This window comes from Sus scrofa, chromosome 13, assembly GCF_054392235.1.
Source record: "Sus scrofa isolate SSC_HxYL_T2T_F1_AM1 chromosome 13, Sscrofa_HxYL_maternal_Yorkshire_Landrace_v2.0, whole genome shotgun sequence".
In the NCBI taxonomy this organism is placed as follows: Eukaryota; Metazoa; Chordata; class Mammalia; order Artiodactyla; family Suidae; genus Sus; species Sus scrofa.
In genome coordinates, this window is record NC_139395.1 from 223,060,498 (window position 1) to 223,083,309 (window position 22,812).

The 22,812-nt window shown below is 61.4% G+C and overlaps 1 protein-coding gene across 18 annotated transcripts in view; it reads left to right on the forward strand.

Moving 5' to 3' along the window:
- Positions 1 to 22,812, forward strand: part of ADARB1 (adenosine deaminase RNA specific B1) — a 109,119-nt gene that overhangs the window by 17,839 nt on the left and 68,468 nt on the right. The window lies entirely within an intron of this gene.

The following is a 22,812-nucleotide window of genomic DNA, read 5'->3' on the forward strand; positions in this document are numbered from 1 at the left end:
TGCCTGCCCGGCTCTGTGGCGCCCTGTGAGCCCCCGCTGAGTCCAGTCCTGGCTTGTCTCTGGAGCTGCCTTTACTCTGGGAAGTCTTAAATTTGGGAAGTTTTGGTTAACTCCCAAGGGCGCTTTGGAATTAGGTATTTGGTGGAAAATGAACTGCGGGTGTCTGGCGCCACCCCTGCCAGGCCCGCTCCCTGCTGTCGGAGGCTGCCATGGCCGCCCCAGTCTCCCTCTGCCCGGAAGCGGCCCCCAGGGCTCCATCCCGGTCTCTCGCCCCCACCCTGTCCCCCTGTGCCTGGTCCCCATGCTCAGCCGAGCTCCCTGGCCCATCAGGCTGTCTGTTCAGATGGCCCCTCCTGCCTCCTGTCCCCACTGTCACGGCCTCCTCATCTGTTCCCGTCAGGTGGCCTCAGGTGGCCTCACACCCTTCCTCAGTGGCTCTTCCAGTCCCTCGTGCCCTGTCTTGTCAAGGGCAGTGGCCAGTGTCGCGTCCCTGTCTCGCCTGGGCCGTGCCAGCCCGGCTTGCCTGCCTCCCCTCCTGCTTGTCCTCAGCCAGAGGCCTGCTGATGTCACAGCTTCCCCCAGGCCTGCAGCCGCCCGGCCTCTCGCCTGCATCCGCACCCCGCGTCCCAGCGAGGCCTGCCTGCATCTCCCGCCCTCTGTCCTCCTCCTGTTGGCACCCCGCTCCGAGCCCCAGGAGCACCTCCTTGGCGTTCCCGGGCCCTGCCCTTCGTGTGGTCCCTGCGGGCGCCTCTCTGGGGCACCGGCTCCAGCCCTTCCCATAACTGGCCATCGCTGCGGGGGCAGACGTCCCCTGGAAGGGCTTGCGATCCTGCCTCTGGCCTGGGTCCCTCCATCTCTCTGCCTGCTGCTCTGTGCCAACCCAGCCCCACCCCCGGGCCCCGTGTCTGCTGTTCCTCTGGCTGTCGACTCTTATCCCCGAGCTGTTTGGAAGGCTGCCCTGCTCGGTGTTCAGCTGTCAGCTCAGGTCTCCTCGTGGAGCTGTGCTCCCGGGCCTCCCCTGGGCCGGTCCTGTCCCTGCCCTGTCGTGTGGGCACTCGAGGGGCCCCGTCTCTGCATGTGTTGTCTGTTCCCTGCCCCCTTGGCCTGTGTCGGGCCGGGCTTGCTCTGGGGGCACGTGGCAGCCCACTGGCTGGCTGGCTCTCAACGCCTGGGCCCCTCATCAGGGACTGGCAAGTGGCACTGGACCCTCTGTCTCCCACTCTGCTGTTTCATCGCATGCGTGGCTCCCTGGTCTCACGGTGGCTGCTTGGAGGGGAGACAGGGGGGTGAGGTCTCTTTCAGGAACCCTGGCTGCCAGAACCAGGTTGGGCTCTGTGGGGACGGGGTGAAGCAGCTGGCGGGCTCCACCGGCTGCAGCCCCCGCGCGGTCCAGCAGGAGTCCCAGGACCCGACCAGCAGAGGCTTTGCCAGTGTGGACATCTGTGTTTCTGCCTGTTTCTGAGGGCACGAGGGCTGGGCGGGGAGAAGGCCCCACCCCCATGGCAGGCAGCGGAGGGGAGGGGGCTCTGATTTCTGTCCAGATGATTCTAGAGGCTGGGTGGGCCTGCTCACCTTTCATCTCACGTCAGACAGACTCCCCCACCTGGCTCCCAGTGTGGCTGGGGACATGTGCAGGGGCCCTGGGCAGGGACAGTGCCCGGCCCCTGGGGGTCGACACGGCTCCCTGCAGACCTGTTGTTAACCGCGCCTGCCTGTAGGGAGGGGAGGACAGCTGGCTACCCCCGAGGCACGAGGGGAGCAAGGGATACGGCCCCTGGACCAAGCCCGGGCCACAGCCTGTCCCCTCCTCACGTCTCCGCTCTGGGTGACTCCTGGCGAGCCCCCCGAGCCAGGAGCCTCTTCTCAGCTTCCGAGGAGAAACCCCACCGGGCTCGTGTCCAGAACACCACGGGAGCCGAAGCCGAGGGAGCCTCTGCTGAGACGTCTGGGTTTGGGAGGGGTCTTCTCATTCTTGCAAGGCCCGTGTCTCCCCAGGCTTCCTGAGGTGGGGGAGGGTGGGCAGGAGCAGGGGTGGGCCCCCCAGCTCCCTAAAGGGAGTGTTTCTCAGGCCGGGGTGGGGGGCAGCGCCTCCTCTTAACGGGAGCCCCACTAGACACCAAGCGTGCGGGAAAGGAGGCCGCCTGGGGCCGCGGGCCACCGATGGGGCTGTGTCTGTTCTGAGCCGCTTGTGCTGGGCCGGAAATGTGCGGTTTGGAAGGTTCTGTGCTGCAGGCTGGAGAGCAGGCAGGAGGCGAGGGTGCGGGCAGGTGGAGAGCCTGACATGCTCGGGGCTGCCCGGGCTGCCCGGGTTGGCCTGTGGGCCAGGTGGGCAGCGGTGCCTTGGCCCAGAACCAGCCTTGGTGGCGGGAGGGCCGGGGCAGCAGGTCTATTCTGGACACGCCGTCTTGGCCATGCAGCTTTTTGCTTTTCCATCTCCAGCTCCGCAGCGCTCTGGGCCCCGGGCTGCATGTCGTGCCTCCTTCTCTGGGATGGCCGATCACAGGCGGCACGAGCGCCATGCTTGCAACCAGTGGCTTCATTTTCCTAAATCTTCCACCCTTTTCCTCACGATGAAGGCCATCAGCCCCAGTGGCCACGGACCCGGCGGTCACCCTCGGCCTTCCTTGTCTATAGCCTCCACCTTCAGCACACGTTCATGTCACACTGTCCCTGCAGGAATCCCCTCCTAGGATGTCTGCATGCCACGTCCCCTGCCCTGGGGGCCTGTGGGCCCCCGCTGACTCCTTTGGCCTGGACAGCAGCCTCTTCCCTGGGCCCTGAGTCCCCTCCTGCCCTCAGGGCCCTCTGACGGCAGCCCGGGCCATCAGCTCACCCTGTGCTCCGGGCCCTTCCTGGCCTCCCGCATGTGAGCCAACTCCGACTGTCTTCTCCCCACCGGCTCCCACCTGCCCCCGCCTCCCTCTGCCCACTGCCCTGCCTACAGCAGCCCACAGCTTCCTCCCTCGGCCTGGTCTGTAGCCTCTTCTCTCTCACCACTTTCCCCCTGTTTGTTCCAGGCCCCTGGCCTCCTCCCTCTGTCCACACTGCCCACCTGCTTGGGTCCAGCTCCCAGCCTCTTCAGCTCTGCACGGCTTTCCGTATGCTTTTCTCCTCCATCGGGCCCCCTGCCCCTGTTTTTGGAGGCATCGTCTAGTTTTCAGCGGAGAGGCAGCTATGGGAAGGCATTACTTGCCTGGCCTCTGGAACCAGACTTTTGGGTTGAGTCATGCTGAAGACCCTGCCTCTACCAGCTGTGTGACCTTGAAGTCTATTTAACCCCCGGCCTCAGTTTCCCCATCTGCAAAACGGGGATACTGGCACCTCCACCTCTTTACTGCAAGGATTCAGTGATTGTGTGAAGGGTTGTGACTGTGTGTGGATAGCAGGTGCTAGGTAAGAACCGGACTGGGCGCCTGGCACGGCGCCCCACGGGCGTGGACGCTCAGGCTGTCGGGAGCTGGCGGCCTCGTCCCTGAGCCCCACCGCCTGTGTCTGGAGAGTGGATGCGGCAGGTTTTTCTCAGTATTGGGGTCTGATCGACGGGCCCGACCGAGCACCTTCCCTGTAGAGCAGAAATGGCTGCTCCCCAGTACAGGAATCCCAGAGTCATGTCCAGCAGGCAGTGGAGCTGCCAGTGCTTCTCCTCGCTCTTGAGGTCAAAGCTCAGATGCTTGGGAATGAAGTCAGGCCGTGCATCATCTGGAAGGAGTCTCTGCACCTTCACTCCTCGAGACGCGGTGGTAGGACTGGCGACTGAAGACGTGTGTTTGCGGGAAACCAGTGTTTTCATCGCCGTAACGGGCCACCCTTAATGGACAGAGTGGAACCGCGCTGTCGAATCCTACGAACTTTGTAAAAAGCGCCGTTTATCTTCAGTGCCAATCCGTCTGTATCGTTTTATGTAAATCAGAGCATTACCACGGGCGGGGACGTGCCGTCCAGACCGCGCCGTCTTTGCTCACACGCGCTGTTCCCATCCTCCGGATGGCTGGCCCCGGCGTCTGGAGCTCGCGGAGGCTGTCGTGTGTTTGGGTATGAAGGCATCACAGCTCTAGATGCTGGCGTGTCCTTGGGTGACTGTGCGCCAGGGACGTTACTGGGGGCCTCTGTGCGCTGTGGCTGCGTTACATTTCCCTCTAGGATCTGCTTTAGGCTTTGTCCCAGGTCCTGTCTGGAAACAGATAGGAAGTAGTTCAAATGTGGATTTACGGAGATAAAACATGGATGGAAATAGCACAAAATGTGTGTGAACTTACCTCTGGCGCGAGCCCAGTCTTCCCTTTGCAAACACTCCGTTTTCCGTTTTCCCCAAACCTTATGTTCAAGTTTTTAAAACTATGTTGGGAGAAACCTCACCTTTAAATTTTAAAATTGTCCAACACATACAGAAATAGAGCAGTAGGGTTTGAAGGTTACATGAGATCCAACACGTGTGGTCTCTGGGATCCATTGGGTGGGGTGGGGGGTTCAGGAAGCAGAGTGCACAAGCGGACCTGCTAACCAGGCCTGGGTTTGGGGACCATATGCTGACACTGCACTGGCCCCGTCACTCACTGTCCCCAAGGCACTTTCGTCTTACAAGAGCTGCACTGCTGGGAGGCCTGGCCGCTGCCGCCCACTGCCAGCAACACAGAGAAACGCTTTGCACACCAGCCAGTCATTTTGTGACTAAATTTAATGAACCGGAGTAAACATAAACCGTGTTGATTCCCAAGGTGGAGGTGCAGGTCCCCGACGTTCCTCAGCCTCGGCTTCCACTCGCTGGGACGTCGCCTCTGCTTTCAGTCTGTTGGCGAGTCGTGCCCTTGGTGCCCACGTGCTGCACGCCGGTCGCGGCGGGATGGTTTTCTGGAGCCGGTTCTGCCGTGAGGTCGAGGCGTGGGCGCAGGTGGGCCGCCAGAGCCCAGGGGCCACGCCGGACAGGCCTGCACGCGGCGCCGCTACCCGAGGACCAGCCGCAGGCCCAGCGGGGCCAGCAGGGCGAGCAGGCCGGGCGCGGGGCTCGGGCCGCCGGCTTTGAGCTCCACGCCGGGCAGGGCTGGGCTCCTGGAGGAGGCGTTGCCGGCCAGGGCCGGGGTCGCGGTGGGCGCGCTCTCCGTGGGCTCCGCGCAGGTCTGCGTGGGCAGGAACAGCGCCAGCAGCAGCAGCAGCAGCGTCGTCGGCGCGGCCCGGGCCGCCATGGCCGTGCGCTTGGCCGTCCCCTTGTCGGTGCTGGCGGTCGTGGCCGGGGCCCCGCAGGTCCGCTCCGCTGAGTCTTTTCGGGGTCCTGTGCGGCGAGGGCCCGGTGGCTGCCCCCGGCTCCCTCCTGCCGGCGACGGTTACCTGCTAACGTAACGTCCGTCCGTCCGCTAGGCCGTCCGCGCGCCCGCGCCTCTGCCCCGCGCGCCCCCGCCCCGCGCGCCCCCGCCCCGCCCCGCCCCCCAGTTCCGCAGATCCCGGGGTTCAGCTATTTCAGCGGGCCTCCGGAAACGTTACCTCCTAAAGCAAGCGCACAGAGTTCAGGTTTTAAAAACCTAGGCATTACGATACTTTTTCTCAAGGTTACCTGTGACATTCGTTGCTCATGGCTAACAGTGGCTGCTTGCTTTTCGCGAGTGAACTGGAATCCCTTTGCTTTCTGGAGCTGTGGTGATCGCCACCCTTGCAGCTGTAAAATTTCTCTCCTGGAGCAGAATGGGTGCGGACCTTCCCAAACACTGCACCCTGGCAAAAATACTCGCGAGTTCGGAATGCTCATCCTGTTAGCAAACCAGAGGCTTTGCTGATGGCCACGTGGAAAAGAGAGCAACTTGAAGATGTAGGAAGGAAGAAGCGCCCACATGGGGCCGTGGACTCGGGGCGCAGGCGGTGGGCATTCTGAAGTGAGGGTGTGTATTCTTCGTCTGCGTCAGAATCGTCAGTGGTGGCTTTCCTACTTAGGTTTGCTCTCTGCTTATTACCAGCACAAGGGGTTACGGTTTTTACATGTATAAAATGATGGAAATACTGCATATCCCTGGAAATAACGAGGCACGCGGTTTAAAACGGAGGGTTTAGGCCCCTCCCCATCTCAGCCACCTGCAGGCGGCCCTTCCGCGGGACCATCCAGGCAGCGTCCCGGGGAGAGGGGGAGAGGGCCCCTTCCTCCGAGCGGATTTGGGGTGCTCTTATCAGAAGGAGGGGGGCAGATCCTGGGGAGGCAGAGCCAGCTGTCTGCCACCAGTGCTTTTTTTTTTTTTTTTTACCGGGCGACTGCATGCTCCATAAAGGAGCAATACAAATAAGGAGTGAAGTGGGGGAGGGCGAATGAGGAGCCGGGGGTTAGCAGATACACGCTGCTCTGCGTGAAAGGACAAACAGGGACCAGTGTCAAGCCCAGGGGCTCGATCCGGTGTCCCGTAACAAACCCCACAGGAAAAGGATCTGAAAAAGACGTGCACGTGTACCACGGAGCCCTCTGCTGCACGCCAGAAACGAGCACGACGTTGTAACGCAAATATACTTCAGTCAAAAGAACGTGAGAAAATGGAGAGTGAGCGCTCGCTCCTCTCTAAGACTGTGCAGGAAATGCCGGCGTGATCCCGGAGCCCCGGCAGTGCCAGGACGTAAGAAAGTACCAAAACAGCAGCCCCACGGAGTGGTGGGGGGGGGCGGGGGCGGCAGGGACAACAGCACTGCAGCCGGGTCCGCCACCGGACAGTCAGACGGGGTCTTGGCCGCAAGCATGAAGTAAACCCCATGGTCCCAACTGAGGGACAGACACGGGAGCGGGGAGGGGAGGGGCTCTGCGGGGTCCACCTGGCCCTGAAGCTGCTCTGTCCTCGTCCCCGGGGAGGGCCGCACCCCTCCTGGGGTGGGTGTGCACGACCTCCTTCCAGGGGACGCTGTGGGGGGCACAGAGCAGCTGACAGAGGCGCCCAGGCCCGGTGCCCAGGGCCAGCGTCCTCGGGTGGGGCCTGTGACGGCCCGCGCCCTGGACGGGCAGGACGGGCCCTTCCCCTCTGGGGTCCGTCCTGAAAACCACCGGCCTCGTCCCCCTGCAGCTGTCAAGGTCGCGAAGAGCAAGAGCGTCTGGGGGACTCACAGCAGAGCCGCTCGAAGGGCGGTGGAGCTCCTTTTGCGTCCTCGCTCTCTGCCCTACCTACTGTCCCAGCGTCCCAGCGAACTGTCCCCTTGGTTTTCTGTGTAGATGTGTCACCTTGGGTTGCTCCCCAGTGAGTGTCTGCGGGGTTGGCAGGAATGGGGGGCTCTGGGGCAAGGCCAGGGTCTCCGCGACTGGGGGTCTCTCGCAGCAGTGCTTCACTAAGTTATGCGTGTTGACACTTTTTCAAGAGTGAGCTCTTGAGGCCGTCAGGGTTGCGTGCTACTTCCACCCCTGCTCCCTCCCCAAAAGCTGGGCTGGAGGCCTTGGCATCTTCGTGGATCTGCCTGGGAAAGGCGGCCCCTCCAGCGTGTGGTGTGAGTTAATGAGTTACAGGGTGTGGCACCCGAGAGTCCTGGAGTCCCTGCAACTCAGGGTGTAAGGAGCCGGCCAGCAGAGGGGCAGCGTCTCCAGGACCCCGGAAAGGAGAGGAGAGGTGGGGGCGGTGGAGGCACAGCTGGGGTGCGCCTGGAGGCAGAGGGAGGGGGGTGGGTGGACGGGGCGGGGCGGGGGTGTTGGAGGAGGGCTCTCAGAGTCAGAGAGGAAGCGCTCGCGCTCGTGGGCCTATCGGCTGTGGGCCCAACAGGGTCCAGGTGGCCCGTTTTGCCAAGTGGGACAGAGCAGGTGCTTCCAGGGACACAGGGAGAGGCTGCAAGAGGACGGGTGTCGTGCTGGGCGAGCAGAGGCTTGGGGGCAGGGACTCTGCCCTGTGGGTGGGCAGCCGTGGGGCACCGGCGCCCCCGGAGGGCCTGGGGGCATCCAGACCATGGCCCGGGGCCCGGCGCAGAGTGCCACCTCCCCAGGCGCTCCTGCAGGTCTCTGCGGGGTGACCCCAGACCTCGGGGTCCTGCTCTGCATGCCCTTAGCTCACGGTCTGCGTCCCCCCCGGCCACTCGCAGAGGAAGGAGGCGAGTTCCGTGTGGGGTCGGCCACCGGGCGCCGTCAGCTCAGGGCAAAGCCCCCGCGGGCGCTGGGGCGCGTGGCTTCCCTTCTGTTTCAGATGCCTTTCTGAGCCTTTGCATTTTCAGGGTTTGACTGTGTCATCTGTGATTTGTTTAGAACGACGTTTGTTTCATGTTGGCCTTTGAAGTCTGGTGACGGAGGGCCCGGCCGCCCTGTTTTCTCCAGCTGCTCCTGGCCTGTCGCCCGTCTGGGGTCTCCGAGGACGGTCGCGAATGTGTCCAAGTGGGCCCCCCCCCAGAGTCAGCCCTGGGGAGCCCGGCTGCCTCTGAAGGCTGTGCGGAGAAAGGCGTCCCAGTGTCATGTGGTTCTGTGATCGCCAGAAACTTCCCTCCGGGGGCCGTCCGTCAGGGCGCGTGCCCAGAGCACCAGGCTGGCCCCCGGGGGTTCATGCCCCGGCCAGGCTCTCTGGACCTGCGGCTGCGTTTCCTTCGGCGCAGACCCCCGTCTAGGATCGGTGGCTGCGGCCAGCGTCTCTGCTCTTCCCTGCTCTTCCCGTCCGTTCGGGGCGGGACAGGGCCGCCTCCGCTCAGGGCGCCGGCTGCGCAGCGCTCTCCCCAGGCGGGTGCGGAGCTTCTTCCCGAGGGAAAGCCGCCACGGCCCGGAGTTCTCAGAGTCTTTACTTCTCGGCTTGCTGACGAAGTGTTCTTGCATTTTCAAGTGTTGTCAGTAGGATTTCAAAGCTTTCAAAGCTGGTTTCACAGCAGTGCTAATTCCTTTCTTTGTCTTCCTGCGATTGCATCCTGTGAAAACAGGCTTATTAAATTCCTCGGGAGGGTTTTGACTGGTCCCTTTCGCCACTTGGCTGTGATGCCTGCTGAGTTTAAAGTCCTGCTCTGATATTTAATAGCGCTCTCACGGTCGGGCGGGCGGGGGTTGGATGTCACAGCCTGGACTCGTGCGTGAAGGACAAATGCAGCCTGTCGGTGACCTCGTCACCGTCCCTGCTCTACAGCCACCCTCATGCGTGAACCCGGGCAGAGGTGCCTGGACCGGACCCTGCGCTGCCTGAATTGAGCCTCTGGGTGTGGTCTCCGTGGTAACCCCAGGGGAGGCCCTGGGGCTGGTGTAGCCGCTGAGCCCTGTCCCCCTATTCTAATAATGAGTGACGGGAATTAGAACAACAGATTAGGAGTTCCCGTCGTGGCTCAGTGGTTAATGAATCCGACTAGGAACCATGAGGTTGTGGGTTTGATCCCTGGCCTCGTTCAGTGGGTGAAGGATCCGGTATTGCCAAGTGCTGTGGTGTAGGTTGCAGACGTGGCTCGTTTCCTGCATTGCTGTGGCTCTGGCATAGGCCGGTGGTGTCAGGTCTGGTTGGACCCCCTGGCCTGGCAACCTCCATATGCTGTGGGTGCGGCCCTAGAAAGACAACAACAACAACAACAAAAAAGAACAACAAATTAATAAAAAACGAAGTTTCCCAGCAGCATGAAAAGCTTAGGGGGCTTCGTGTTTCAGACCCCACATCAGTGCAGGTGCAGAGGGCCTGGGGCCACCCGCAGACGGTGCCTCGGGCCCAGGGCGCGCGCTGGCGGAGTACCGTGTGGCCGGGCAGTGACGGGCGAGGGGCGGGACCCTCGAGGCCTGCAGTAAGGAGGTGGGGTTCAGAAGAGCGTTCTCTACTTTTCTCGAATTCTAGTACAAGTAGCATTTAGAAATCTAAAAACTTCTTTTTAAGGGTCCACAAATGTTGGTCATTCAGTCTGTCCCAGATGAAAGTTTTGTTTTTCTCTATGAAGAAAAGTCTCAGCAAAGGTTTCAACAAGAGCCAGAAAAGTAAGGAGGTTTTATTGAAAATACGTTTTTGGTGCTAACTGGTCCTTGCCACACAGGTACCCCCTGCAGAGGTGCAGGTGTGGGTGGGGGCGGGGGGGGCCTCGGGCAGGGCTGGGGACGGGGGTTGATCTCAAGTGTCCCGGCTGCCCAGGCCGAGGAAGGAGCAGGAGAGCCCGAAGGCCTGCGGTTTGCGGTGGGGCAGGGAAACGGCCCCGTTTGCAGGGCCCCCAGAAGAGCTGGGGTGGCGCCGTCCCGCAGGACTTGCTGCAGCGCTGGGGCCTCACCGCCTGTGCTGATGCGCGGAGAACCGGTGATGAAAACCGCTCCGTGGTCATGGCGTTTGCCAAGGCGCCGGACACAGGGAGGTGACAGGCACGCGAGGAGCGGCTCGCGTGCACACACCGTCCGCCAGGGAGCAGATGCCGGGGGCCGAGCCCCCCGCAGCAGCGAAGCACAGATGACGTGCTCAGGGGAGCTGCAGTAAGAACGTCTCAAGACCTGAGTGAGGAAAATTGCAGACGTTCCCGAGAAAGAGAACAGCGCCTAGAAGGCCTGAGGCAGAGGGGCGTGGGATTATGATCCTTGGTCTGGATGTTGCAGCGTCGCTGAGACGGCAGTTCTGGCAGTAAACTCACAAATGTCACGTGACTCCAGGAGGCGTACACTTTTCCCCTCGGGCTGGACCTGTTGATTCTGAAAGTCACCGAAGAAGCAGCAGCCCGAGTACCTGGAAGCTCGGAAGAGAGAGGGCCCGAGCGGACGGCCGCCCTTCCTGGAGAGCCCCTCCGGGTGATGGCGCGGGACCAACGCAGACCCGCAGCGCCGGGGGGCTCCGGAGGGAGCCCAGCGCCCTCGGGGGGCCCGCACAGTGCTCGGTCAGGGGGACTTGTTTTTTTTTATTACTCAAATGAGTTTCTCACATCTGTAGTTGCATAATGATCATAACAATCCGATTTCACAGGATTCCCATCCCACAGCCCAGGCACATCCCCCACCCCCCAGCCTGTCTCCTCCGGAGACCTTAAGTTTTTCAATGCCTGTGAGTCAGCATCTGTTCTGCAAAGAAGTTCCGTCCGTCCTTTTTTCAGAGTCCACGTGTCCGTGGAAGCATTGGAGGTTGGTGTCTCATTGTCTGGCTGACTTCACTTCGCATGATAGTTTCTAGGTCCATCCATGTTGCTAAAAATGCCCGTATTTCGTTCTTTTTAATGGCTGAGTAATATTCCCTTGTGTGTATGTACCACATCTTCTTGATCCACGCCTCTGTCAATGGACATTTAGGTTGTTTCCATGTCTCGGCTGTTGTACATAGTGCTGCAGTGAACACTGGAGCACATGTGTCTCTGCGAGTCGTGGTTTTCTCTGGGTAGATGCCCAGGAGTGGGACTGCTGGGTCAAATGGTAGTTCTATGTTTAGTTTCCTGAGGAATCTCCATACTGCTTTCCACAGTGGTTGCACCAATTTACAATCCCACCAACAGTGTACTAGGGCTCCTTTTTCTCCACACCCCCTCCAGCACTTAATGTTTGTAGACTTTTGGATGACGGCCGTTCTGGCTGGTGTCAGGTGGTACCTCATGGTGGTTTTGATGTGCATTTCTCTGAGAATGGGTGATGTTGAACATCTTTTCGTGTGTTTTTTTGGCCATCTGCATGTCTTCTTTGGAGAACTGTCTGTTTAGATCTTCTGCCCATTTTTTGAAGGGGTTGTTTGTTTTTTTGGTATGGAGCTGCAGAAAGTGGTTATAAATGTTGGAGATTAATCCCTTGTCAGTTGATTCACTTGCAAAGGTTTTCTCCCATTCTGTGGATTGTCTTTTCATTTTGTTGAGGGTTTCCTTTGCTGTGCAGAAACTTTTAAGTTTGAATAGGTCTCAGGGGGCTTTTTAGTAAGTGATTTGGGCACAGTGGGACATCACTTTGTCAGAGACAGCATGAGATCTGTGCTCAGACCACCACACGAGAAAGCACTGCACGGACCCGAGAGCAGACGTGAGACCGCGTGTTGGGTGTACACACTGCGTGACCACACGCCTGGAGAGGCTTCGAAAGGCAGAGCGCGGGGCTCTCTCGCGGCTCGGCAGGTTAGGAACCCAACTCACATCCACGAGCATGCGGGTTCGATCCCTGGCCTTGCTCAGTGCTTAAGGACCTGGCATTGCCACAAACTGAGGTGTAAGTCGCAGATGCAGCTTAGATCCTGCGGTGCCGGGCTGTGGGGCAGGCCGGCAGCTTCAGCTCCGATTCGACCCCTAAAAAGACACACATGCAAAAGCAGAACTCAGAATTCAAGGTTGACAAAAGAAAAGATGGCAAATCCGATTATGTTAAAACAGGGCACCCCTGAAAACTCCTTCCGGACCAAACCCAAACAGAACACTGCGGGCAAAGGTCAGATGACAGAAAGATCACTTGTGAGAGAAAGCCGCACAGTGTATCATAAATGTTTAAAAATTGTGGGGAGAAAAACACCAAAATCCTGTAGGCAAATAGGCAAAAGGCACGAATGGGCAAGACACACACACACACACACACACACACACACGTGCACGCACATACATACATACGTGTGCGTGCACACGCACACGCCTAGCCTTTGCTTCCCCGAGGAGGGGGGCCTCTCTGGGACATGCTGGTGGGCGCGACTGTGGTGGGCACCGGCCTCTCCAGCTCGGGCGCCAGCTGCCCTCGGCCTGCCCGCGTTGCCTCTGAAGTGAGCCTTGTGAAGAAAGCACCGGCCCTGCCCCGAGATGCTTCCTTCGTGGGCACCGGCCTGAGTCGGGGGCCCGCGGGGCCGGGTGTGCCCAAGCCACTGGGCCTCTGCCGTTCCTCCCCCTTGCCGCCCCCGGCCCTGCCCCCGAGGGCCTTCTGCTCCGGTGCCCTTTTCCGCGGTGTCGGCCCGTTCGGTGGCAGGTGTCTGGGATGGAAGCCGGGTTCGGGAGGAGGGCGGGGCTCCGACGTGCCCGCCACGTGGCCCTGGCCCCAGGCCGTCTAGGGGTCAGTGCTGGCGTGTTGCCTCGCTCGGCCGGCGTCTGTCTCACGAACTTGGACTGAGGAAGTGGGGCAGAGCGGGAGAGGCACGAGCAGGAGGAGACAGGCCTGCCTGCAGGTTGGAACCTCGGCCGGGGCGGCTGTGCTGGAACCTCCATCCTGCCCCCAGCCGCCCTCTCACAGCACACACCCTCTGCAGACGGAGGCTCCTTTCCTGCTCCTGGGGTTCTGTGAGAGGCCGGATCGTTTGGATTTAAAAGCTGATTTCCTGGTCCACGCGTGGACCTGGGCGCACCGCCTCTCCACGCAGAGAAGCCAGCCTCGCAGGGGCCGAGGACCAGAAGGCACGTCAGTGCTGCCTCCTGGCCTCCTGTGCCCAGCGGGCAGGGGGGAGGGCCTGGGCCACCCTCGCTCCGTGCAGCGACAGGGGGCGGGCTTCTCCCTGGGGTCCAGGCCTGCCCCAGGCAGGTCTGGGCAGCGGGCGGGAGAGAGTGACAGGGCCTGGCCCCTCGGACGGCGGCTGGAGGTCAGTGCCCTTCTCCCACAGAGGACCCTGCACGCTCGGCTCCGCCTCTGCGGGCCTCGGCCCAGCCGGGGAGGCCCTTACAGGAGAAAAGCTGCTGGCTTGGACGGATGCGGGGCCTGGCCGCCAGCCCCGGGCCCTCCTCCCCCTCTCGCTGCGGAGGCCTGGCCCGCGCAGCCTGAGATCAGGAGTGGCGAGCTCCCGTCACTGCCGTCTTCCTGCTCTGTGTGCGAGGCCCTGAGGCATCTGTAATTTGGGGACCGTCTGGAGGTGGGAGAGAGATGTTCCGGTGGCCCTGCACGGGGGCTGCTCCTGGGGCTCCCTCTGCCGACACCAGGACTGCCTCCCCGAGGGGCTTTAAGAACTAAAGTAACATGTACCGCAGTGGCCCCAGCCGCAAGGGGCTATTTACATCGAAACTGAGTAGAAATAAAAGTTGAGTGCCAGCCGTCCTGGCCTCGGAGGGTGGCTGAGTCAGGAGAGCATGGGGCCAGCAGGCAGCTGGAGGTGCCGGGCCTGGGGCGCAGGCTCCCGAGCGGCCGCCTGCCCCGTGTGGGAGGTCCCGCTCAGAGGTTTTTCTCTCGTGAGAGTCGTGTGCTTCGTTGCAGAAAATTCAGACACTAGGGGTGAGAAGAGGAAAAGTGATCGCACACTCAGAGGTGACCTTGTTGACTGGGCTGGCGTCTTCATGGGGCACGCGCGTGCTGTCACGCACACAGGCGGCGTTGGTGCCGAGTGTGCTTCACGCCTGTGACCTGGTCTGCGTCTGCGTGGCTGCCGGGTGTGTGTGATGCTGACATTCTGCCCTTGTTCCCGGGCAAGGGGACTGAGGCGGGGACGCAGCTGTGCTGCCAGGGGCATGCTCCAGCTCCAGCGCCTGGGCTCACTCGTCTGCAGGGCCATGCCCACGTGTGCATGTGTGCACACATGTCTGTGTCACGGGTCTGCAGGGCCATGCCGCCCTGCGTGTGTGTGTGTATACGTGTCACTTGTCTAAGGGCCATGCCGGCGTGTGCATGCGTGTCTGTGTCCCTCTCTGCACAGCCACGCCTGCTCGTGCTTGCCTGTGAGGGTGGCAGTGAGCTGTTTTCCCGGCACCGTGGGCTCCTCCACCGCCCCCCGGCCCCTGGCCTCGCTGGACAGGGCCTTCTGCTCGAGCGGTGACTGGGTGGCCACCGTATTTTCACCCGGCAGCATCGCTTCTTTCCAGGTTTGCTGTTCAGGGCTTTGCTGTCCCTCTTTGTGTGCTTTTGGCTGCAGTATAGAAAAGCCAACTCAGGCTGATTTTCAGCAGAAATAGCTTATTTACTCCTGAGATTTCCTTTGCGATCCGACAGCAGCTCAGGCTCGGTGGAGCCGTCTGTCCGTGTGCTTCCCAGCCTCCCGCGAGGGGTCTCGTTACCGCTGCCCCGGGTCTGAGGGTCGCTGAGCCGGGCACCTCCCCCGTCACGACTCAGCCGGGAGTCAGACGAGAGTGTGTATTTATATCCTCAGCCCTTTTCTCCAAAAAGCTCAGACCTCTTTCGTTTCTAACTTTAGCTCTCTGCTCTCTTAGCTCGTACAGGGAGAAGAGAGCTCCGATTAGTCGGTTCGCTTTGTATTTATTTTTACTTGGCCTTTTTGCTTCCAGATTTTGAGAAGAAAATGTGAGATTCTTTTTTTTCCTCTGCCTAATTCTCTTCCGGCCTCTGGAAGTGGCGGGTCTGCCTCAGGGCAGACGTTCGTTTTCCGTTTGTGAAACAAACCTGACCATGTTAATCTGTTCTATGAACTAATTACTAGTTTCCTTTCCAGTAACTTGGGGAACAGTGTGTCTCTCTCCAAGTCGTGGTTTTCCTGACAGTCCAGCGGGTGTTCAGGACAGAGGGACCCGGTGGCTGCAGGTGAGGACCCTTTTGTCAAAGAGCCAGGTGAGGCAGAGCTCTGGGAATTCGCTTATGGTTTGGTTTTTCTAATTAAAAAAAAAAAATTTAGCCTCACCCACGGCATGTGGAAGTTCCTGGGCCAGACATTGAACCCATACCACAGCTATAACCAGAGCTCCAGCAGTTGCAACACCAGGTCCTTAACCCTGTGAGCCACCGGGGAACTCCCACTCTTTGGTTTTTGTCTTTTCTCCAGGAATTGAACTAAATACTTGTCATTGAGAGGAATCCATTTTAATTCCTAAGAGGTTGAGCTCCTCGCCTCTGGCAGTCGGGGGTGACCCGATGTGTTGCGGCCCTTCTCCCCGCCTCTGGAAGTCCCCGTAGCCCAGGAGTTGTTAGCATTTACCACACCTTCGATTTGCCCGCTTACAGTCGTCATCAGGATTCATTTTATTTTGAATAGGTAATGAATTTTTGGCCGTTATTTTAAGAAGGTAATAAGTCAACACATTAACTCTCACGGAAAGTGTTACAAAAACAGAAAGTCCTGTCCCGCTTTGTAAAAGCAAAAGCCCCACTTCTTTCCACTTGGTTCTTCTGGAAGCAGCTCTGGGCCCTGGTGAGGGCACCACTGCCCTGCAGCTCCCACCATCCCTGCTGCCCCAGCTGCTCCCGCTGCTCCTCCTGCCCTGCTGCCCCCGCTGCTCCCGCTGCTCCCACCATTCTCTCTGCCCCGCTGTTCTCGCAGCTCCCACCTTCTGAGACGAGGCTGCTCCAGTCTTCTCAGGGGCCTCTGTGCTCTTCCTCTTCACGCCTATTGGCAGGGACTTTTGAAACGATGCGTGTTTGGCCGTCGCTGGGTAGCACTGCACCCAGGAAAGGCACAGAACAGGGACGGGCAGCTGAGTGAGTTATATCCCACAGGGACTTCCGGGCGCTTCCCCCGGCCGAGACCCTGTGCACCTGCCCGGGGCTGGGGAGCAGCTGCCTGAGGGGAGCCGCAGAGGGCCCAGCTCCGGCCCGACAGCCCGGGCTCTGGGCCGGCTTGCGGGCGCGTTTTCTGCAGGCGCGTCCGGGCGCCGCGTGTCTCTTCCGCCGGTTGAGCGCGGCGTCTGTGCAGCGGTCTGGGCGCTGGAGCGTGTTTGTTGCTCTGTTCGGCCGTCATTCCGCCCACGATGGATAGTGAGGCATTGGGGGCAACCGCGGGCCAGACTGCTGGGGCTGCTCCGGCGGCGTTTTTGACGGAGGCTCCGGGTGTGCGTGTTTCGGCCACTGTGAACGTGCTGCCCCGCGGCCCAGCCCACCCCGCTGTCCCCACACGCCCCCGGCTTGGTGGCTTGGCGTTCCCGTCGCTGGGGTCTTTGCCGTTGTAACGGGGGCGGGGGCGGTAGTTCTCCGGCGTAGGCTGCAGCGCTCCCTCGTGGGGGGTTGCGCTTGCTCTTTGGCATGTGCCGGGACAATGGGCCATGGGGACAGTGCTCCAGACCGCGGGTGGCAAACCCTCCTCTTTTCTTTAGAAAACAACACCCACCTTTTCCCGTGTGAGTCGTAGAAACCGGGTCACGACTCTGAGTGTCCGTCTCAGGAGCTGCCTGTTTTATTTAGTTTCAGAAGCGGCGTGAATACCTTCTCGTGCTCCTGTCCGTGAGGCGGGTCCTCTGAGCCGCGTGAGGCTTTGGGCGGCACCCCCTGCCTGCACCCCATTCCTGGGACCTGGGGCCTGGGATCCGGGCTGCGGGCAAGGCTGGGATGCCTTTCTCAGCCCGTGCAGAGCTGTGCGGTGAGAGCCAGCGCCCGGGCGGAATGAGGGGGCGAGGGTCGCCCCATGACCTTGCAGCTGAGCCGCCGAAGCCCCTCTCCCCTCCAGTGGGGACGGGGGCCTGTGTTGGGGAGGTGACCATGCGGCTGCTGCTGAACAGGGACCCCTGAGAGCCAAAGGGCCGTGGTGGTGACCCCGGGAGGTGGCGGGGAGCCGGGCATCCTGGGCAGGTGGGGCACGGCCCCAGGGTTAGACCCCGAAGGCCAGGTTACCAGGAGGATGGAGAACGAACTGTGCTGTCCGGGCCCACAGTGTCCCCTGCGTCACAGCTGGACATGCCTCCTGTGCCGTGAGGAGGTCCCTGGGCCTGGAGGCGCGACGTCAGGACTGCGTCACCTCTTCACCCGCGCAGGGAGGAAATCTACTCGCCTTGCTTCCTGAGGGCCCTTCGGGGAGTAAAAGGCAATCACACCGTTTAAAAGTCTTTTCTAGGAGTTCCCATCATGGCTCAGTGGTTAACGAGGCCGACGAGGAACCATGAGGTTGCAGGTTCGATCCCTGGCCTCGCTCAGTGGGTTAAGGATCCGGCGTTGCCGTGAGCTGTGGTGTAGGTTGCAGACACGGCTCGGATCCCGCGTTGCTGTGGCTCTGGCGTAGGCCAGCGGCTACAGCTCCGACTTGATCCCTAGCCTGGGAACCTCCGTATGCTGTGAGAGTGGCTCCCAAAATGGCAAAAAGACCAAAAAAAAAAAAAAAAAGTCTTTTCTGAAGTGTTGATCATTCACCTCGTCCTCGACTCTACTTTGGAAAGGCGGTGCACCTCGAGCTCCTCCCCTCAGCTGCTGGTCCCACGACACGCGCTCTGCAGCACGGCCCGTGCGGGGCGGCCGGGGGCCCTGCTTCTGGTCGAGGGCTCCGTGGCCTCGGCCACTGTCTCGGTGGCCCCTGACCATCAGCGCAGTCCCGGCCCGGGAGCCCTCCCGCGAAACGTGCAGGCGTCCGTTTAGCGTTGGCCGCTTTGTAGGTTTTGGGAGATTTCCAGTTGGACGTCTCGGTCGGCGTTTACTTTGTGCGTCTCTGGTGTGATTGGTCGTACGCACGTCGAAGACGAGCATTGAGCTAAAAATACCTGGAGGCACCTGTTAAAGCACCAGAAGTAACTTTTGTGACTTGAGGAAAACCAGTGATGGGACATGGTGTCCTTTTTATTTTATTTATTTGTTTTTGTTTGTTTTTTTTTTTTTTTGTCTTTTTAGGGCAGCACCCCTGGCATATGGAAGTTCCCAGGTTTGGAGTTGAATGCGAGCTGTTGCTGCCGCCCTACACCACAGCAACGCAGGATCCGAGCCGCGTCTATGACCTACACCCCAGCTCACGGCAACCCTGGATCCTTAACCCACTGAGCAAGGCCAGACAACGAGCCTGCATCCTCATGGATCCTAGTTGGGTTCATTTCCGCTGAGCCACAGTGGCAACTCGGGCCTCATTGCTTTTCACGAAGACCGGGCGGAGGCGCGTCCTGCGCATCACTTGGAGTTTCCGTCGTGCCCTTGGTGGAGCAAAGGCACTGAGCCCGCTCTCTCGGGCCGTGGCCTTGGCCTGGGGGCTCAGAGGCTGTCTTGGCTCCTGCGCTTAGGGGGCTACAGCCATTGAGACGGGCCCAGAGCAAACACCGACAGCGCCCGGCAGCAGGAGGTGTGAGGCAGGTCAGGTGCAGGACACAGCGCCACTGCCTGCCCTGTTGCGTCCACGGGACATTCTTTCCATGAGACCACAGAGGGCCCGGGACGCATCTCAGCACCGTGCCCATCTTGGTCACGGGCTCAGCGAGGGGCAGAGGGGCCTCTGAGCGCTGGGGGTGTGCACGGAGGAGGTGGGCCCTGAGCGAAACGTTCTCACGTGGGCTCGTTCTGAATCAGGCAGAGACTTCCAGCATCACTTAATTTCTGTAGTTAAGAGCGTGCCTGGGTTTGAAGCAGGGTGGCTGCTGGCCTCCCCGTGTCCTCCTCGCAGCCAGCAGCCAGCAGCCAGCATCCCAGGGCCTGCGTGGTGCCGGGGGCCCTGCCTGATTCTTCGCCTGGAGTATCGATCGCAGCCCCCGAGGTGGCGCTGCTGCTGACCCGCGTCTCCTCTAGGGTGGGGAGCGCGACCCCAGCAGCCAGCTCCCCACTCTGCTCCGTTCCCAAGCGCGCAGTCAGGCTGTTTCTGTTCTGCACAGAGGCCTCTGCACAGAGGCCTGGCCTGCGGGGCCAGGGCGAGCTTTTATGCAGAGCAGCAGCGGCGACATGGGGGGGTTCTTGGGGGCGGCCTCTCCCAGCTCCCAAGTCGTTTGTCCAGCCCTGGGGGGCGGGGGAGGAGTAAAGGCACCAGCCGCCTGGTGACAGCATTTCGAACCGAGTTCTGCTTCTTCATCCTGGCAGGGCCGACGTACGTGTTTGGGCGTTCTCCTCGGTGGGCAGGTGCCGGGGGCGGGGCCCACCCCAGTCCTCTGCCCGTTGGGGTTTGTTGTCACGTTGATGGCTGCACAGTGGCGGTGCCCTCCCTGGGTTCCCGCGTGCGCCCGCCTCTGCCCATCCTTAGGAGGGCACTGCCCCTTTGACCTCAACACTGTCCCGCTTCTCCTGGATCCCTGGGTTTGCGACCTCGCGGGACTCCCGTGTAGGTTGAAGGGTTGACAAGCTCTGGTCCCCACAGGGGCAGGGGATTAACCCACACGCAGGGTCACACGGAGAAGCATCAGCAAGCAGCTCCTCGCGGAGCGCAGGGAGCCGTCCTCGGTTTTCTGTGATGACCTCTCGGGGAGAGGACGGGAGGAGACGGGACCCCGTCGCTCTGCTGTCCGCCTGCGACGACGCGGAATCGCAGCTGCGCGCCCGCACCAGACGCCCAGCAGGCGCGAGACGGGCGCAGGTGGCCTCTCTGCGTCTGTGTCAGGTCAGCCGTGATCCCCGCTGTTGTCTGGCCCCGCGGGGGAGGCGCGGGCGTGACTCCGGGGTGGGGGGCTGCCCTCTGCTGTGTAACACACGGGGTTGTGTGCTGAGCCCGCGAGCAGTGGCCTCTCCCCAGGTTAGCGCCTCCCCCGAAATCCAGGGCGGGCATCCGCCACCCCACGTGCCAGGGCCGTGGGCTCAGCCCTTAAGGGATGCCATTGCCTTGTTTTCGGCGAGGCAAAGGCTGGGGAGAGAGGTGCGTTAAGTGAGTGGTCTGTCCTTGGTCACCTCTTCATGCGGGGGTGGGGGGGTGGGGGGCGGTGTTTTTGCCCGAGGCCGGATGCTGGGGGTATAAGGGCTTCCGGGGGCACGGGCCAAGGTGCCCCAGGATGAAACCCCTCGGGTTCAGCGCAGGAACAGCTGCTCCTCTGAGCCAGTGCTGTCTTGTAAACACGATCGGTGGGCCTGGGGATCGGCCTGGCCCAGCGTGGGAGCGGGCGGGCCGCCTGTGTTTCACGGGGCCGCGGGGGCACCACGTCCGCCCTTTGTCTCACCTGCCGTCCTTGAGAAACACTTCTTGCATTTTTGAGTTTCTTTTAAGTGAGACTTTGTATCTTGCTCTACAAAGTATGCTCCTGTGGGCTGAGTGCGTGGCAGAGACGAAGAACCAGGCAGAAGGAGGCGCGTTCACCCGTCGTCTGTCAGCAGCTGTGGGTGACACGTTGTCTCTTCGCTTCCGGTCCTCTTTCCCAGGGATGGCGTTTATCTCCTCCCGAGACAGAGGTGGTGGCCAGTGTCCCCTGTGGGCCTCCCAGCTCACCGGAACAAGAGGAGCAGCGGCTCCTGAGAGGTGGTTTGCGCTCTCATGGATCCTAGCACGTGGTGGAGACGCCTGGCGGATGCTGGACAGCGCCTGCTTCCCGGGTGTCTCCTCTGCCATCAGGAGCCGCGGCCTCTCCAGCACGGGTCCCCTGCACCCTCCTCTGTGTCTGGGGGCTGCTAAGCGCTCCGGCCGCGCCCTGGGACGTCCTCTCGGCTGAGGGTGGATGCTGTGTTTGCTGTCGCGGCGCACTCTCGGCTGGCGTGTTGGGCGTGTGTGTGTGTGTGTGTGTGTGCGCGCGTGTGGCAGGGGTACACACAGGAAACCGGGGGAGGGGCAGCTATCACTGCTTGTCAGCCCTGACCTCTGTGCCGTGGGGCCGCCTGTCCTGCACGGGGCCTCTCTGCACGTGGGACTCTGTCCTGTGCGCGGCTTCCTGGCGGAGCACCCTCTGTGCCGGCGGCTAAGCCGTGTCGCTCTGCAGCCTCTGGTGCCTCCTCTCAGCGGACGGGTACGTTTTGTCCTTTCCTTTCACAGTAAAAAGTGGTTTTAAAAGCTCGGACTTCACGTAACTTGTGATGCTCCCAAGGAGCCCGCTTGTCCCTCTGTCCTGCCCCTGCCGGTACGTCGTGAGTCCTGGTGCAGGACGGGCCCTCTCAGCCGAACGGCTCACCACGCACGAAGTGTCCCCACTGCGTGGGAGAAAGTGTGTCCCTGTGATGGAGGTTGGAGCCGCCGCCCTCTGTCCCCCCAACCCCGAGGCGGGCAGGGACCTCGCGCTAGGCCCCTCGCCTGCCGCCTCCTTCCCCGGCTCCCTGAGGTCACGTGGGAGCTGGCGGTGGGGCCTCTCCAGCCCTGGGCTTTTATGGGTTATATTTTTAGATTTATATTGACAGGGTTTAAAACACGTGTGCTCTGGTTCTCATCTGGCACCAGGCTCTCCGTGCTTTCTGTATGGTCTTCCAGAGACATTAACGTAGGGAAAGCAGCGCAAGCTGTGTTGTGAGGACAGGACCACGGTTCCCAGCAGGCCAGGCCGCCGGGCGAGCAGGCAGGCCACGCAGGTCTGCAGCGCGGAGCTCTGCCTGGGCCACGGAACCCGCCACCAGCCTCCTGATTGCTTTTCAGGCTTTGTTCCAGAGGTTGCAGGCCTGGGGGTCCCCTCCTGTGTCACTTGCCCACAGCCACACTGGGGTCTCTTGAGCCTGGGCGCCCTGCCCCCTCCCAAGGGAAGGACGTGGGGGACTTGGCCTGTATTTTATTTCATTTATTTATGCGCCTGGCCTTTATTTGCATGATGCGTGTGTTTCATCTCTCAGCGGCTTTCCTTCTTCCCTGCCTCGGTTTTCCGTCCCTTCCCCAGGTAGAGCGCGGCTGGGGGAGGGCAGGTTCGTCACAGCAACAGGTGGCGTGGCGGGGAAACTGCCCCCTGCTGCTGAGGAGCCTGGCGGAGCGGAGCGCACTCTTGGGTGGAGGCATCGCCGTGGGTCTGGCACTTTGGTTGTTTTCCAGGTTCCGCCAGTGGGGCCTTCTCGGCATGTACGCGTGGAGCCTGGCGGTGATGTGCCCGCTTTCATCCGCGCCTGCCTATGGATTTGCTCATGTTGGGTGCGGTTTTCCGTCGGTGCTTGTGGGAGAAGTCGGCCACTGGTGTTGACCCCGGCCTGCCCTTGACCTTCCGGGCTTTCCTCCCCCGGCCCGTCTGTGAGATCAGGACCTGCTGCACGGTCGGGGCCGCCAACGCCGCCTGTTCCCTGTCCTGCTCCGAGGTCACCCTCCTTGTGCCAGGATGGGCCTGGCGAGGGCGCTGGGGGCTGGCGGCCTGAGGTGGTGTCCACGGTGTCCCCGGTCTTCTCGCTGCGGACGCGGCTCCTCGGGCAGTGCTTTCTCCGCACCGCGGTCCCTCTCCGGCCCGGGGTCTCAGGCTCCTTCTCGGCGGCTCTGAGTTTACTGTCGGCACTTCCGGTTACTCACCTGGGGGTGGGGGCTGGTGCCCCCTCGCTGAGCTGGCCTTACCTTCCTTCTAGGGACCTGTCCCCTTTCTTCGCTGTGTTCCCTGAAC